The following is a 13929-nucleotide window of genomic DNA, read 5'->3' on the forward strand; positions in this document are numbered from 1 at the left end:
AGCTGGCGTGTAGCCTGCATATCCTGATGAGCCATCTGAGCTAGAGTGGAGGGAGGAGTGGTCACTTACACCTGAAAGGACTGTGCCTGCTCTCACACAATGCAATCTCCAACTCCCTGGTGTGTGTCTGCGGCCTGGCCAGGACAAGGAAGGATCTTGCAAACACTTGAGACTTTGTTTTGAAGCTTGCCAACTTCAAAGTCACAAAGGGGAATAAGTATTGGACCCAAAACCCCAGACTTGAATAATCTTTCTGGAATCAAGAGGAACCTCTACCCAGGGGAAGAGCTGAACGAGTACTGTCTCTTTGCTGTGTTGCTTTGCTGGACTGGTCTGTAGTTGCTGCTTCTGCATGACATTTTCATAATCAAATAAAAAAACCTGATATTATGTAATGTACAATATTATATACAACAGTAGGGAGAGACTGCCATTCCACCTTTTTATCTTTTCTTAACTCTCCCCACTGCATGATGACCTCCACTAAACACATTCCCAAACATAATATTTTTGTTATTTAATGTCAGCTGAAAATGATTTTGAAAGGTGTACAAGTGTTGTTTGTAGTAGTTGTTTGTAAACATATACCCTTTAATAATTACGCACCACATTACATTTAATCTCATATTATTTCTTTCTTATTCATAACATTCAGTAAAACGGTCACTGCCAACAAAGTTTGTATATTTTCGGGTAATGTAATTTGATGTTGAACTCTCAATGTTCATACTCTTTTAAAGATACCATCTGACTCTATGAGTAGAAACGTTCTTCTTTTATGGTGTTTTTAACTATTACATTGTGCTTTTAATGGTTTGTTTAATTAAACCAAAGTAGAAAATTTAATCTTTAACTTGTAAGAAAAATAAGTCCAAAATACAAAGCAGGAAAAAATAATCAAAGATTAAACTCATTGTCATGGTCCTTCAGTAGCTTCTGAATCCAGATGTTCTCCTGGTACCAAACATGGGTTTTGCACTCTGTGCAATGGAGTCAATCTTTCCACACTGTAATAACATATCTGACCTCATTAATTACCTGAATATTTAGGGTAATTAGTAATGCGTGTATTTACTATTTTATACATTTTTTGTATGATAGAAATGTGCAAGTTTGGAAGCTGAAGTCAGCAGGTTTGGAATAAGATCACCCCAATGAAGCTTAGGGTGGGACTCACGTATTTTAGGGCTCGCTGACGTACGCTTCAGAGCCCTTGGACATGAAACATAAAACAATTAGCAGTTTTTAAAAATAATTTCACGCTGAAGTCAACGAATTGTCATCAGACATCAGCTAAGAGTATCATTTTCTAATAATTCCTGTATTTTACAACTGTTAATGTTTTTGTCACTGATTTAAGCATGGGACCTATATGTAAACAAAAAAAGCCGTTATATAAATGGAAATTAGTTTGAAATAATGACTTTTCATTTGTAATGCTTAATACGTTACTCTCATTACATACCATTCAGCCCCACTGTGGTCTTTTACAACAGAGGCTAGCGAGAGGACCTGGTCTTTATCTTTGCACGGGTGAAGAGCTGCTGATGGGAATTGTACCCAGCCGTCCAAACCCCAACCCAGGCACTTGTAATTGCTTTTTTCCTTTTTCCATTTCTAAGGTTTGCAAAGCCAAATATCATTGAGCATGGCACTCACCTCTGCACACCAGTGGTTAGTGTCTGGGCCTGGCCTACAACAGCACTCTATGCCCAGCCACATGCTGGTGGACAAGCAATGTGCCTGGCCCCTGTAGGTGCTATGTTCTTTTTTGTTTTACATATTTTGGCCCATATTAATACTTTCTTAGCGCCGCATTTGCATCATTTTCTGACGCAAAAGCAGCGCAAACGTACAAAATACAATTGCATTTTGTATGTTTGTGCCGATTTTGCGTCAAAAACTACGCAAATGCGGCGCTAAAAAAGTATAAATATGGGCCTTTGGGTTTTGCAAACCTTAAAATGCAGATATCCAACTTATGCTGTGCATGGCCTGGTCGGTTGCCTTCCAGTGTTGGCCACAGCCTAGACATCTGTCTAGGCTGAGTGGCAGACAACCCATTCACTGATTACACTTCACCTGGGCAAAGCAGGGGCTAGACACATGGACTGGCAGAATTCCTGTGAGGTGTGGAGGCAGGGAGTGGCCTTTACCGAGCCCTGTGGCCAAAGCCACTGCAAGTGGTCAACTGTCACTGCACAGGCCCTTTGTCCACGTACACTAGGGTTTGGCTGCAGTGCCTGGTCAGTTGGCATTCTGGGGTGCCCACACAGGCTAGCCTTCAGCTGGCCCTGCAGTTAATTAACCACAAGTGGCCAAACCTTGCTGTTCATGGCCTTTGCCCATGCACAGTGAAGTTGCCTGAGGAGCCTTACTAGATGCCAGTGTGTGTTGGCTGCAGGGAGTGGCATTTACCCCGGTCCTTCGCTCACCCGACATCAGTCAGCTATCCCTCTGCAAATGGCATTTGGCCATATGCTGTGGGGGCTGGTAGGGAGGGTTAGCCAAAGCCCATATTTTCTGACGTTTGCAAACCCTAGAGACGAGTTTGCAAGCCTTAAAATTTAGGTTTTGTGATTCCTAAAGACATCTTGATTCACAGACTCAGACCTTGGAGATTAGAAACCCTCTGGCAAGATGACCTTTTCTGATATTTAACCCGTAGCAGTGTCTTGTTGTTACCCTCAGATGTCCTTAAGGGTTATGAGAAGCTCTGCTGTATTCCTCGCTTGAGTCTATTTTGTTTTGGGATTCATGCACCATGCCACAGATCCTCTAATGGAAGCTGCACAGAACATTTTGTGCCAACCAATCAGAACACTCTGGTCTGCAAAGTTTGATATTGATCCAGGGCCCAAAATAGATGATGAGAGAAAAAGCTTCCACATTCAATGAGATTTATTTATTTTTTGAATTTGTGTCGTTTGTATACCCAATTTCACTAACTCCACAAAATAACAGTCAAGATATGTTCATACCTGACCATCTCCAAAACCTTTTTGTAATGCTCATTTCCCAAATAGTAGTTAGGGGACTTTCATCAAACTGAGCAACGTTACTCCTAACTAAAGTTCTAATTTCAGGACAAGTTTGGTGTAATCCAGATCCTTAGTTTTTACTCTAGTGAAGAGCAAAGTTGCCAATGGTTGTTAGTACTGAAAATGCAAATTTCTAACCTTTCTTTTATTCCCCCAACGCTTCCCCAGAAGGATTCCAATATAATCTTGAAATGCCAACTGTTAGCCACTTTTGTTGTGTTTTTTGTTTGGACTTTCATGAAGATTTGAAACAACCACCAAAAATGCAATTTAAGTGGAAAGTTAGACCTAATCATAACTACTGAGTCACAATCGCCAATTTGGAAATAAATATGTGTGTACCTATTGTGTTCATCGGGACTATAAACAATTATATTTATTATTTATTGTACAATGGGACATTAATCATGAATTTGAGCTGACGACAAACCTGCAAGCAATTAAGACTGCAAATCCTTCTTGCAAAATGATTATTTCATGTATCTGTGCTCAGATTCGAAAATATTCCATATTATGAATAGAGTTAGGTCAGTTTTGATGGAGTGCTGTTGCTCGTGAGTCACTAACTCATGAACCAATTACCTATAAATGCAAGTGAAAATGTATTAATAGTATACATATCTAGGGCCATAATTATGAACCCAGTTGTGTCACACTTGCACCATGCAACTTGGTGCATGTGCGGCACAATTCAAAAAAGATATTTATGAAGCCACCCAAGGCCACCTTGCGCAGCCCTGAGTCACTTCATCAATATGGAGTAAATTGACACAGCACGAATTGCTGCGCTGCATTACTTCACCCGGGAGGCCTTCTATGGGCATTGTGCAGGTGTTCCCATGCACCTTCAGTGGATTTTGATGCATTCCTAGATTTATGAGAAGTTGTAGATCTGGGAATGCACCAAAATGATACACCTTCGGAGGCAATATCTTTATTTCACTCATTACTTCCTCTTTCTATGTGTCCTGCATTCGCAAAGCACACAGAAAGAGGAATATGCCTGAGGGAATTGTTTTTTGTGCAGGAAGGTGCCCCTTTCTGCACAAAAACAAATATCTTTACAACGCAGGACCCTTGTACCATGGTGCAAGGGTGCCTGAGTTGGCACTACGCTGCCAAAATAGGGACCATTGCAGGGATATAACTAGGAATTTTCACTATTCTTTTAAATACAGCCTGCCCTTTCCCTGTGGCACAATGCGGCGCAGTGAAGTAACTTGCTGTGCTGCATCACTTTGCCATAAATATGGCCCATGGTGAGTGAGTCCGTGCGGGCATGTAAAACGTGTCAGAGGTGGAGATGAACTGAATATACTTATCACCCTGCATGCCCTGGTATGTTCAACTGCTTTAATTTTTTTTGGGGAATCTGTGCCATTTTGGAGTTAAGCAGCAATGATACTGAAATGCACACCCTTACCAAAGACCAAAATGAGGCACTACTTTCCCAGAAACGAAACAGAAGTAGCAAAGCGTGTTTTCTATCGAATATCTAAACACCCTTCCAAATCTGTGAAGCAAAATATCAAGATTACCAACTCCGCGTGGAAATAACCTACAACGCAAATCGGATAAACATAAACATGAGCCACGATTTACACATAATTCAGGACAATATAGTAGGACCCCGAGTGTGATGCGCAATGTAATGTCCACTACTTATGACACCCCATTCCTCAATACCCCGAGAAATTAGCACATGGAAGCGATTTCACCTATTGCGGGTGGCGGTGCGCATAGTTCATATTTGTATACGTTATCCAGCCACAAAGGTCCGTAGGCCAAACCTTTGGATGGCATTTGACTTGAACTTTGTAGATCGTGGGTGGGAGCACATTTTTATTTTTTTACGTTTTTCTTCTTCTCTGTCCCTTTTTTTTCTTTTTTTTTCATTTCATCACGTAAATGTATTTTTTAAAGAACACATTTTTCCATTCGGGGTCATTGCGGAGAGCTCCTGCTTCCAATCCAACACCAACTAATGACACAATCGTCACGGAAATCCTTTCTAGTCCTTGAATTATACATTTTAGAAACAAAAGTTCATCCATTCTGAGTTTCATGAATGAGAACTCTGTTTTTTATCACCAGAACTGCTAAAGCCGGGCTAAATTTACAGAATATTGAAAACACTTATTACCCGATAAATGGAAATCACCAACTATATTCACTATATTATTTTTACTGCTTTGTTCACTTTGTGTGATATTCTTTCGTTCCACCTTTTTGCTGTACACACATTAATATAACTATGTTTTTTTCTTCTCCAAGTAAGTGTTTTTTGTATAGCACATAAAATGTCTGCCTGGATATTCTTTCTTTTTTGCAGCAAGAGTAATTGAGATATACTCTACTAAGTCTCAACCTTCATAGCACCTACTGTGAACATTGCCTTGACTGTTGAATACTCACCGAAATCTCCGGAAGCATCGGAGGGCAACTTTCCTTCACAGAAAGAGTGCCCAAGTGTAAGAGATTTGAGTATTTGTTGGGGGCGAGGGAGGAGAATCCACCTCGAATAGTCACAATCTATGTCAGGGAGAACCACAAAAGTCACTAATAAACCTTTGCTTAAACCCGCTAGTAGCTTGGCATGAATAAGTCAGGCCTAATTTAGGGACTAGTGTAAAGTTTTTATGCAGTACTCAAAGAGTAATAGGGTGAAAACAGCACATGAAAGATCCCAAAACAATTTAGAAAAGTAAAGTACATTTTCATAAATAAAATAAAACCAAGATGACAAAAATCCAATCAGTAGGATCTTAGTTATGAATTTTAAAAATTTAAGGTTCAAAATAAGGGCAAAAAGCAGATGCATCAACCACGGTCATCTAGCTGTGTTAGATTGATTCACAGTCAAAAGTTAAGGTGGACAGCAATGGATGACAGGTTGAATACAGTGACCAGGTATGTCCTGTTGAAAAGTTTTACCTTTGGACTTAGAGGCAGATTTAAGAAACAATAGCACCACCAGAGCATCACTTTTCATGACGTTACAGTGGCATTCTGCAGCACACATAGAAAGAGCAAATCGCCATTTAAGATTGTTTTTGTGTAGGAAGATGTCCCTTCCTGCATCAAAACAATCTCCCCCTCAACACAGCCATCCTTGCACCATGGCGCAAGCGTGGCTGCCATGGTGCACAGCTGCGAATTTATCACCGGCGCAAGAGACAACACAGGGGTGCGCCATATTCAATTAAATATGGCACATCCCAGCATTTTGAAAATGACGGAGTGCGGCACTGCCAATTTTGGCGCAGCATTGCGCTCCGTCATTTTCTGTTAAATGTGGGCCTTAGTCTCTGGAATGAAAGTAAAAAATTCTCAGTGAGGTGAGGCAACAGGCTGTGACCGAAGAAGGCTGCACATTGCTGGATACGAGGTCTTGGTGTAGCTATTTACTTTTGGTGAGAAAACACAGAATGGAAGGCATTTGAATTCCATGCCCAGAGAAGGTCCCTTGCTGATCAGATACTTTTTGCATCTTTGGCTGATGAAGACTTCTGCCTTCAAACTAAGGGCCTGATTCAGATGACGTAATCAACGCCCTAATCATCGGAGCATCGGAGGGCAACATTCCTTCACAGAATGAGTACCCAAGTGTAAGAGATTTGAGTATTTGTTGCGGGGAAGGGTGAGAATCCACCTTGAATAATAATCACAATCTGTGTCAGGGAGAACCACAAAAGTCACTACACCATAATCAACAGCTCCTTCAACACCGCAACCTTCCCAGACATCTGGAAGCACGCCCAAGTCAACGCGCTCATCAAAAAACCCAAAGCAAACCCAGAAGACCTCACGAACTACCGTCCCATCTCCCTTCTCCCTTTCCCCGCCAAGGTCGCTAAGAAGATAGTGAACACCCAACTGTCTCACTTCCTAGAGGAAAACATCACACTCGATGCCTCCCAGTCTGGATTCCGCAAGAACCACAGCACTGAAACCGCCCTCATAGCCTGCACAGACGACATCAGAACCAGAGTGGACAAGGGCGAGACCGTCGCTCTCATCCTTTTGGACCTCTCTGCAGTGTTCAACACTGTATGCCACCAAACCCTCCGTGCACAACTTTTTGATGCAGGAATTTGACACAAGGCCCTAGATTGGCTCACCTTCTGCCTCCCTCCCTTCCGGTCTCCAGCCACCAAGATCATCTGCAGGGTCCCCCAAGGATCCTCCCTTAGCCCCACCCTCTTCAACATATACATGGCCCCCCTCGCCAACATCCTCCGCCCCCACGGAATCACCATCATCTCTTACGCAGACGACACCCAGCTCATCATCTTCCTCACCAGGAACCCTTCCACCGCCAAGACAAACCTGCACGCCCGACTCCTCGACATCGCCAAATGGATGACAGCAAGCCACCTCAAAATGAACTCCAACAAAACAGAAATCATCATCTTTGGCCCCAACAAGACAGTATGGGACGACTCCTGGTGGCCCACCGCCCTCGGACCACCCCCAAAACCAACAACCCACGCACGCAACTGTGGCATCATTCTAGACTCATCTCTCTCCATGACCCAGCAAATCAACACCATATCGTCCTCCTGCTTCAACACCCTTCGCATGCTACGGAAGACTTTCAAATGGATTCCCTTAGAAACAAGAAAAACGGTCACCCATGCCCTCATCATGGCCATGGAAAAAACTCCAGTGAATCCAGAATGCAGCCGCATGTGTCATCCTCAACCTCCCCCACCACAAACACATCTCCACTCACCTCAGATCCCTAAAGGATCATCTTCAAAGTCCTGATCCACGCTCACAAATCCCTCCACGACACTGGACCAGCCTACCTTAACGAACAGGTAACCTTCCACACACCTATTCGACTTCTCCGCTCCGCTGACCTCGCCCTCGCCACAGTCCCCTGCATCCAACGCACCACCTCCGGCGGCAGATCCTTCTCCCACCTCGCCCCCAAGACCTGGAACTCCCTCCCCACCAACCTACGCAAGACCCAGGACCTCCTAACTTTCAGAAAGCACCTCAAGACATGGCTTTTTGAGCAGTAAACAGCAACCCTCCCCACCCCTCAGCACCTTGAGACCCTAACGGGTGAGTAGTGCGCTTAATAAAGTTTTTGATTGATTGATTGACGGTGGGAAGTGTCCCATCATCGGGTTTTTAGTGGTCTGACTTCCACCTCCTTGGCTCAATTATGGGCAGTGTGCTAACACACCACAAGACCGCCCCCACCACCGATAAGACAGCTCCTGCAGCAGAGGCAGGAAAGACAAAAATGGGCCATGTAGGGTTCCCATCAGGTTCCCTGTCCGGGTCATTTTGATCTGCCTCTCCGTCAACCATTTTCTGGCGGCCACACTGCGATGCGCGAGTCAGCGTAAAGGCAGTACAATATTAATACTTACAGGATTCTGTTGTATGTATGACACATACCAGCTGAGCAAAATGAAAAGTGTAGCTACCTGACGATGAGAGACCAACAGGACCTATGGAAAATGTTCTGTCTGCCCCACAACATGCAACATCACAGTTCCCATGCTTATCCAACTGCACTGTGATTGCTGCTCCTGGGTCCTTTGCAGCGGGGACACATACCGATGCTATGACTCTGCCGTCGCCAGTCCCCCCAGGCCAGGGGTAAACTCATAATAAGGCTGCCAGGGAGGATGGCTGCTCGGTAGGTACTCAGAGCCGCTGCCACAGCACATTGGCGGTCAGACCGCCAAAGTCGGAATCGGGGCCTTAGTCACGTCTTTGGAGTTTGGATTCCTCTATGTGGGACAAAGCTGCAGACTATTGCCGAAGAGGGCTTTAAAAGGCCAGATACATTCTCTGTGAGATCCCACAGTATTTGCTTTGTTGATGTCAGCCAAGGATCCCAAACATTGGGCACAGCACTTGTGGGTCAAGATGCACTCCAGTGGAGGCCAGCCGCGGGGTCCTGGACAGGAACAGTTGGAACTGGTCAGCTTGGAATACAGAAAAAGGGCCTCTTGGAGTTTGTTGTGTCCTTGCAGCCCAAATAGTAGGTCAGGCTTAAAACTCGTGGTGTCCACTTCTTGGTCTTGGGCATACAAGGAAGTGCAGGTCCAGACTTCAATCCTCTTTTCAGGTTACAGAGAGCAGGTCCAGGCCTCTTCTGTCATTTAACAAGACCAGAAGTGATCCGAGGAGTGTACTGGATATGGCATATTTCTTCCCGATGCCAGTCTGTGGGTGTTACAAATTCTTCCCCATCCCTAGCCAATGGGGTAAGAATTCCCAGGAGTGTCCTTATCCACTTTTGCAGCAATTTAATTAGTTCTACTGTAAAATATCTCAAATATCCCTTCTCTACCCAGTTCCAAATTATTTAACTGGTCAGAGGTCCATGTGCCCATTTAGAGGTGTGGCTAGGGTAATATGCAGACCCTTCCTTGTGATCACGCTAAACCAGTTCAGGGGCAGACAATTCCCACCCACCTCCCTAGCCAATCTTACTCAAGGAAGTAAAAACACCTCTCCACATCCAAGTCTTTTCTCCACTGTCTGGGAACAATGAGCATAACACCATATGAGAGCCATTAACAGTCAGGTGACTCTGGACAATGGCAAAAAGGTTCATTAGGCTTAGGCAGAGAAATGTCAACTTTCTAAAAGTGTCATTTCTAAAATCCTTGAGTTGGACTTTAAATTACCATATACGAGTCCTGAAAAAATTGCTCTAGCTGCTCCCAAACTGAATATAAGCATTTTAAATTTGTATAATGTAACGGAAAGTTTTCCTCTTGGAGAGCTAGCCTTTGCATGCATTGCAGCACTTTGAGACCTCTAGCCTTTGCATGCATTGCAGCACTTTGAGACCTTTTGCACTATATTATGCCTGCGCAAGGCATAATGCATGCAAAGAGGGCATTCCCTCGTTAGGGGTGGGGGTGAAAAATTGGTGCAAAGAAATCTAAGACATTTCTTTCCATCTTTTTTTGGCACTTTTAATGCCTGCTCAGAGCAGGCATTAAAAGGAGGCACACCATTGTTTACAATGGGCCTCAATGGGCTTTGCATGATTAGAGTCAAAATATTTGACGCTAATACTGAAAAGCTCCGAACTAGCATCAACAATTTTGAGGCTAGTTCCCTAACTACCGCCATGGTGCACCATATCTTAGATACGGCACACACATGATGGTGTTAGGGTGGCGCTAAGGGGGACAAGGAAAGTGGCAGGGAACTGGGTGCAGCGCCACTTTCCTTATATCAGGCCCTGTGTTTGTTACGCCTTGAGAGGTATGTTAGCCAGTATGGCACTATGCAGCCACATAATCACCTAGTCCACAAAGCCTCTGTAATGACTCATTGGCCTGTGTGGGAAAAAAAGTAATTCTCTGCCTTGTAGTGGAGAGTAAGTGAAACCTTGAAGTATGTCACTGCAGTACCCATGCCTCATGCCTGCAAGACAAACAACAGCAGTAAGTCACCCCCGCTGGTGGGTCAGGCGCAGGAAGCTTTGTTTCAAGTGAAGTAAGATGAGAATGGGATTATTTGCCAAAGGCAAAAGTCCAGATTTTCCCTCAAATCACAGACGAAGTAAATACTTTGAAGAGCCGTTATCAAAGCAGCATAATTGTGGGCGCATAAACTCCTGAAAAAATGTACAAGTATATGGACTAGTATCACTTTTGTTATTCACACAACATCATTCATTTGTACATCAGCATTTTAAACTGTCCCAAGATAAACAACTTAGACATCACTCAATACAAGTGCTGCAAATCTTTCATTCAGATTCTTGTCTGTCCAGAGCTCTTCTACTTGGAATGTGAAACCCCTATAAGCAATTCTGGAGTAAAAAACCGATGCATGTTCCAGCTGACTATCAGCAAATTGTTTCTAATAGAACCAGTTATGGCATTTTATATATTTTTACACTGGGTTGGAGGAGAGCATCAGACAAAAATAAGTAATTAAAAAACGAAAGTGGATTTTTCTTCATATTTCATTATGGACCCGATTCACAAATTTTTGAAATGCATGAGTGTGGCACGCACGTGCACGATGTTGTGGAGCGTACCAGATGCCGTGACATCTGAAATAGACATGTATGTGTTGGTGCCTTCCCCGAAATTATGTATTCTTAACTTTCATCGAGATGTATAGCAATAGGCAAACTAAAGGGGGTCACGGGAGAGATGAGGGAAACGTAATGTAAATGAAGGCAACAGCATACTTTTGTGATGTTTTGAAACTTTGAAGACACAAGGGCCCATATTTATACTTTTTTGCGCCGCATTTGCACTGCTTTAATGCAAAAGCGGCGCAAAAATTGTGTTTGCGCCTCTTTTGCGTAAAAAAAAATGATGCAAGTGCGACCCAAAAAAAGTATTACTATGGGCCAATGACTTGTAAATGAAATGTTTTTTTGAACATTTACACCCATATTTATACTTTTTTAGCACCGCATTTGCGTCGTTTTTTTACTCAAAATAGGCGCAAAATACAAAATGCAATAGGGGGCATATTTATACTCCGTCCGTGCCGAATGTGTGTCAAAAATGTTGAAACACATTCAGCGCAAATCTTGCCCCATATTTAAACTTTGACGTCCGAGCCCACGGACGACAAAATTCCACTGTGTGCGTAATTTTTGGGATGCAGCAACCTGCCTTGCGTTAATTATAAGCAAGGTAGGCGTTCCCATCCAAAAAAAGACGTAAACGGCCGTGCGTCGTATTTATGCTTTCGGGCAAAAAATGACACACGGCCGGGAGGCGGAGCCGGAAAATGACGCACAGCCCGATTTGCTTCAAAATTTAACGCCTGGGTCAGGGCAGGCGTCAAAATGGGCAAACACACCTGTATTTAATCAGAATACACAGAAGCAACAGCAGAGCAGAAGAGCAGCAGAGCAGCAAAAGGGAGACATGGAGGTGCTTCTCATCCAGCGTGCACGCAGACGCAGAGCACAGCAGCAACAACAGCAGCTACCACAAAACCAGCAGGGACCCCAAAGGCAGCGCAGAAGACAGGAGAGGATATTCCGCACCAGAAAAATCCTTCATGGCCTCAGGGAACATGAAATCATCCAGAGCTACAGGTTGAACTGGCAGGCCATTCAGCAGCTGCTGCGCAACATTAAGCCACAGTTGGCACCCACCTTGCTGACACCCCGCACCATACCAACAGAAACCAAGCTGCTTGCCGTACTACACATGCTGGCAAGTGGCTCATTTCAAACAACTGGTGCCCTGGTTGCCGGAATATCACAGCCATCATTCTCTGCCTTTTTGCCCATAGTACTGGATGCCATCATTGGAATCACACCCCGCCACATCTGCTTCCCTAACACACTGCAGATGCAGCAGGAAACAAAACAGGGGTTCTACTTCATTAGTGGCTTCCCACACATTCTTGGTGCAATCGACTGCACACATGTACGCCTTGTGCCACCTGCTGCAACTGAACACCTCTACCGCAACAAGAAGCACACACATTCCATCAATGTGCAGGCCATTGTCGATCACCAAGGATTGATCACCAACATCGTGGCCAAATATCCTGGGAGTGTCCATGACTCATTCATCTTCCGTCACAGCACCATCAATCAGCACTTCCAGGATGGACGATATGGCAATGGACTATTTGTTGGTAAGTAAACTTACTAATGGGGTGAAATGCTAGGGTTCACAAGGCGCTCAGGATTCAAATAGACTGAAGATCTCAAGAAAAGAGGATGCCTGCACGAGGGTAATCACCCAACCCTCCAAAAGGTTCAATGGAACCTCAAACCTAATCACTACAATGTGCGGTACCTCTCAAATTAATGTTAGAATCCAATATTGATAAGTATCTTTCAAATAGAAAAATCAATTTCGATATAGTTTCAGTTTAACCAATCAAATCCAAACATTTATTGTCGTTCATTAGTAGTATTCTAATTCAAAACAATTTTTGCATCCATGATTAAACAATTCAAGCCTCAAAACAATTTTAGATATGATTTCAGTTAGTAATAATCAATTCAAACATTCATTGTAGCCCGTCCATCATGTTATACTTAAAGCTTGTAGCCCGTCCATGTTTTTACAATTCAAGCCAACACGTGTTTCGTCACGGGACATTGTTATCTCCCATCCCAAACGACTTCTTCAGGGCTAAAAAATTGTAAACAAATTAAATGTATAATTTATCAAAAAAAACAAAATGCTCCAACTTGAAGGTTCAAATAGTCTCCAAAGATCCCAACAAAGAACTTAAAAATATAAAGGCACTGAGTAACCCTGACAAGGTACTCTTATAATGGAAAGATATTTAGATCATGTGCAAAAATGACAAGGGGTGAAATCAAACACCATTGGGGCATCCCCAACCCCAAACGTCTATAGTAAACCTGAAAAGGGATTGTGTAATATCCAACTTCCAACATATGTTAATATATAAAAGTAATGAAAACCACAAAATACACACCTCCGAATAAAAAACAAAACCCTTCCGTGTCATTAACTACACACCAACGTGTTACATGCCCTCTGTAAATTATAATGCACTGAAGTGACCAATCATAAAGTGCACTACCAACCAGTGTCAGATGCAATCCCATATTTATTGCTGGTGCCTTAGATTAGAGTCCAAGAATTACGTTACTAATTAGCCAAGCCTGTCTTAGTTGTTTGAATACTCACCACTTGACTCTAGTTATCCGTCTCTAGTGTCAAAGACAACAACAAATCTAAATGAGATAACTTCATGTGATGACCTAAATCATATTTTTATCAAAAATAAATAGTTTCGCATATAATACCTCGATTATATCTTCCAATGATAGTATTAGAGATGAGATTTCCATGAACTTTGTTCATGCATTATAATGCAGAAAACTTCGATGCGAATCTATATATAAAATAATATACCATTAATTATCTTCCAAAGT

Source organism: Pleurodeles waltl, chromosome 3_1 (genome assembly GCF_031143425.1).
Source record: "Pleurodeles waltl isolate 20211129_DDA chromosome 3_1, aPleWal1.hap1.20221129, whole genome shotgun sequence".
In the NCBI taxonomy this organism is placed as follows: Eukaryota; Metazoa; Chordata; class Amphibia; order Caudata; family Salamandridae; genus Pleurodeles; species Pleurodeles waltl.